Genomic DNA, 5,203 nt, shown 5'->3' on the forward strand with positions numbered 1-5,203 from the left:
TTCATCAGGAGTTTAGTATCCTTACGTAGCATTACCTAAGAATGCTGCCATAGTAAATTTCTGAAGCACTTTATCTGTTACAAAGAGCATTTGTAATTTCCTTTTCTTATTTGATCTTGCCCTGGCTTTAGTCAGGAACACCTGCTCAGTTAGAAATGTATTCGGTGAGTATGTACGCAGTTGGAGAATGTGCCCCAACACACGCTGCCTTTGGCCTGTATGCTGGAGTCCTAAAGAGGCAGAGCATGTTGATGAGCGTGGTGCCAGCATGGTGCGCCATTCATCCGGACATATAATTTCTGGTAAAGAGGGTCACAACTGGGAAAAACCTCAGATTCTACTTGCTTCTCTTCTCCACGTTATTAGACTCTTTTTCCCCTCTTGAATTTTATAAGTACACTCCTTTTAAAACAATTAATTAATAACTAGCCCTGGGATTTGATGTAGAATTGTGTATTTGTAACTGCAGTGGCAGTGGTTTTAAACTACCCTGTAACAAAGAAGCAATTCTAACCAGCAAAAGAAGCAGACGTGTTTCTGTGCAACATCACAGGCTTGCGAAATTGTCCTGATATTAAGATATCAGGAGTGATATAAATTGGAAATTTAACCAAAAATATTTTCCATCAGTGAACAAAGCCTATTTTAAAGTGCTTCTTGCATTTTTCAGATCTTTCTCTTTCTTTCTCCCAAAGTCACATTGTAGTTTCTGATAAAGGAACACACTGGGAAAACTAAGCACATATTTAAACAATGAAATTTAAGGTGTAAAAATTCTGCATTTCTGACAAATTTGATGTTCACTTTTTTCTTGATTTAAATAGAGCATTCTAAAAATATTACTCCTATAGGGGACAAATTTTTATATGCATGTTATTTTTGTTTACAAAGTGTGGGCTAGTGAAGAGTGAAAAAGACCTTGGCTATTGTTCTTATTTCTTGATAGAAATAATAGCATCTTAATATCTGGATTCAAATCTCTACTTATCACACAACTTCCATACATTTCAAAGACAGGACTTGTATTGAATGAAAACAGAAGGCTGGGGCTTCCTACATTTCCTTGTGTTTGTGTTCATACAGAATATTTATGCAATATTCTGACTTGGCCATAATCTATAATTCCTGGCTATTATTCTCAGTTGCAACTATAAATTCTAGATTAATGGTTATAATTTTGGTAAGGCATACATGAAAAGTTATATGTTCATGCTTGAAAGGAGGATCATTAAATATTCATTATTACCACTCAAATTAGTTGTCATGCTCTGTATAATAGTTACCCGTTATCATTTCACTAGTTTGGATTCAGCAATAAGTGAACAACAATATATAGATCATAGCACCAGAGGACTTTTTTTGTTGGGGAACAGGGAGAGAAATGATTTTAAAACCCATTTGACATATTTATGTTGACAAATTATTTAAAGGAATTACTGTGTTGTAATAAACATGTTTGTATGTTGCAATAGGATTGTGGCTAAATTTGCTTCTAGTTGTTTAATTACTCTTATTATGATTGTGAAAAACAGTGCTTCTTCAAATAGTTTCAAGAAAAAAAATAGAAAATGTAAAAGTTGAGCTATTTCAGTCTTTTGCAGGTATCTAACCTTGCCATGAAAAAGCACTTTTCATTTTTGTAAGTAGGTATTGAAATCTTACTTTTTCAGCGAAGCTGGATTGTATAATTTGTTAGTTTTCTCCATCTGGTAACACATCCTTAAGAAAAAAATGCCAAAAAAAAAAAAAAAAGAAAAAGAAAAAAAATGCCAAAAGTAAAGCATGAGATGGATTTTTAAATAAATATTGTGGATGAACATATATAGAGATCGTGTTTTGCCAATCCATTTTGGGACGATATGAGTAAAAATAAATCCAGAGATATTTTAATGTAAAAACATTTTGCTTTTGTCTTCCACATACGTTGGTATGCCAGTTCAGTTACGTGAAGATATTAGGGCAGCCACATATTTTTTTGGATCACATGTATGAATCATTCCATACTCCTCAGTAATTTTAAATTGGTTCTTTTCCCGTGGAAAATAACCATAAATTTGATTCTGATCTCATCTTTAGAGCTTTCTGTTTTAAAGAGTCAAATTGTAGCTGATGAACACATTTTGCATTTTTTCACATCGCATCTGAACTCTTCATAACGATGGTTTATTTTATCTTTTCTGCACAGAGGAAAGGAAAAATATATAGGTCCATGAATCAATCTAGATAATGGGGAAGGCTGACTGTAATAAATAATACAGTAACAACCCTAAACTAATGAGCTGTTGCTAAGGTACATTTCATAGGCTCATCCTCTATATAAAAAGTCACTAATAACCCCTTGGTGTAATCAGATGATAAAGCTTTGCCATAAGGCAACACCTGTGCAATTAGAACTGCAGATTCTTTTGCACGTTTCATTAATTTCAGGATTTTGTAAAGGCACAATGACTACACTAATAATCTAGTCTACTTGACTCCATGTCTACTGGAAACAAAGTGTCTAATTAGATAAAGGTAATTAATTAGAGATAAATGGAGCTAATCAGGCTCAGTTAACACTAATTCTCTGAATAAAGACATTTTGGGACACCTACTATCCCGCTGACTTTGATATTTTGCATTAAGAATAGGTTTAGAGGAGTCAGAAAATACTGGCATTTGAGAATTGAGCAGTCTTTTGATGGCATATTTAGGCATCTGAAGCTAAAGAAGAGTTTTTTTTTTTTTTTTCATATTGTGCTATTTCACCACCTTTCTATAGCAGCTTAAAGAATTCACTTTGTAGTTATTCCAATCTGTGCTAGGCTCCATATAAATTTTAATAACCTTTGCTATCATTTTTATTATCTGTCTAGCCCACCAATGGAAGAAAATCACAGGTTGTTCTATCTCTTAAATAAAGACTTAACTTGTTACATTAAGGAAATGTCAAGACTCATCAGCCTATATCCTAAAATTCTGATCCTTTAAAGAGAACAAACACCTAAAATTCTGATCCTTTAATTCCGATTCTTTAAGGAGAACAAACCTCTGCTTTGCAGTGTTGGAAATTCAATGATATGGGGAAAAGACCATGGGCTTTGAAGTCAAAAGACCTGAATTCAAATTCCTGTTCTATTTCTTACTAAATGAGTGATCTTAGAAAGTAGTTTAACCTCTCTAAATAAAATAGAAATAGTATTGATTCACATAATACTAATATTAACTTTACAGGGTTGTCATGAATATTGAGTGAGGTAACTGTATTTAAATATTCGTTATTATTACCTGTTAGGCTGGGATTGAACACATAACCCAATACCGTATCTCAACTGACTACAAGGTTAGGTGTTAAACACATTACATTTCTCAACCTCATGATAATCTGTGAGCTGCATTTAAATGTGTAGAAAGGGAAAAATTAAGAATTTTCTCCCAAATAGTCCATCAGAAAAAAAAAAATCCCCCAATTTTTTAGTTGAAGAATGTGAATTTATCTGCATTGGTTTTCTACATTGAAATAGTTATCCCTCTTGGCAAGTTGTTCCCAGTCCTCAAGAGAACAGAATTGAACTGTGGGATATAGCTTAATATAAACTGGACATTTGAGTCTTCTAAAGTGTCTCTGAGATATGCCCCTTGCTCTCTCTGGTCTCTGTTCTAACTTATCTGGACCACTCCTAGATTGCTCTAATAGTCTCCTAACTAGTATCCCTGCTTCCATTTCTTTTTCCTTTAATTCATTGTCACCAAATTAATCTTCGTAGGACACTTTCCTCATTGTCTTACTCATTAAGACCATAAGCAGTTTGATTTCTTCTTAAAGTAAGATCCTATCATGCAAGCAGCCATATCTGGTTCCATATTATTTATACAGCTTGATCTCCTACTGCCCTCCCTGCCAGTGTAGACTTTACTATTCTTCACCACACTTATCTTTCTTTTATGCTGTTGTCCAAGCCTGGAAACCTCTCTCTTCTTTCAAGACTGATTTCAAATCCTGACTTTTCCCTGATGCCTTCCTTGGCAACTCTGGTCTACCAAGAGCATTGTCATTCCCACATGCCCACAGCAGCTCTCAATGGCATCATACCTACTAGTCGTGGCTCCAGCAGTGATTAGGTCAGTGATCCTGCTTCCTGTCTTCCCAACAGTGATGAGATGTCTGAGACCAGGAACCAAATTCTCCTTGTGTGCTTGGCCTTGCTCACCATCCTTTTCCCTCAAACTCCAACTTTCACAGAGTGTGGCCCTCCAAGGGACACAACAAAACACCTGTGTAATTTATTTGTGAGCTGTGGCCTGGCTGGGTCCTTGGGAAGTGAGATCTACATGACTGTTGTAGTAACCTTGGGCTTTTTGCTGACTTTGGGCTGGATTGAGTGCTGGGTTGAGTCTTTGTGTTTAGAGATAAGATAACCTTGATGAGAGACCAGCTGTGTGTCCCTGAGGCTTTGTGTCTGGCTTGTGTGGTATCTGTCTTTTATAACATGCAATGAGGGGATGCCAGGAAGTGACCATTAGTATTTCATGGCAATCAGAATGTCTAGCAAGCAGTCATACTACTTCTCCAGCAAACATTTCAGAAAGAGCTGGACAAGCGAGAGCTGATTAACATTCATTAGAGACTGCGATGGTTAATTTTATGTGTCAATTTGACTGAGACATGGGGTACCCAGATTAAACATTATTTCTGGATTTCTTTGAGGGTGTTTCTGGATGAGATTAGCATTTGAATTGGTGGACTGAGTAACACAGATTGCCGTTACTGCCGTTTCCACTGTAGGTGGGCATTAGTCAAGCCACTGACAACATGAATAGAACAAAAAGGTCAAGGAAGAGGGAATTCACTCTCTGCCTGACTACTTGAACTGGGCTATTCGTCTTCTCCTGCTATTGCCTGTGACTTACACCATCAGACCTCTGATTCTCAGAACTACACTACCAGCTTTCCTGGGTCTCCAGCTGGCTGACAGCAGATTGTGGAAGTTAGCCTCCATAATTGCATTAGCCAATTCTTATTTTATACACACACACACACACACACACACACACACACACATACACACACACACACCCTATTTGTTCTATTTCTCCGGAGAACCCTGAATGATACAGAGACCTTCAAGAGATCCTATCATGCAAGCAGCCATATCTGGTTCCATATTATTTATACAGCTTGATCTCCTACTGCCCTCCCTGCCAGTGTAGACTTTACTATTCT

General features: G+C 36.5%; 1 long non-coding RNA gene across 1 annotated transcript in view; it reads left to right on the forward strand.

Moving 5' to 3' along the window:
• LOC105550622 overlaps positions 1 to 1,254 on the forward strand; it is a 6,112-nt gene extending 4,858 nt beyond the window's left edge. Inside the window, exon 2 of the long non-coding RNA XR_001007752.1 lies at positions 1 to 1,254. This exon is cut by the window's left edge and continues 888 nt beyond it. This is a non-coding gene — a long non-coding RNA (uncharacterized LOC105550622).
• The last annotated feature ends 3,949 nt before the right edge of the window (positions 1,255 to 5,203 follow it).

This window comes from Mandrillus leucophaeus, unplaced genomic scaffold (assembly GCF_000951045.1).
Source record: "Mandrillus leucophaeus isolate KB7577 unplaced genomic scaffold, Mleu.le_1.0 Scaffold492, whole genome shotgun sequence".
Classification (NCBI taxonomy): Eukaryota; Metazoa; Chordata; class Mammalia; order Primates; family Cercopithecidae; genus Mandrillus; species Mandrillus leucophaeus.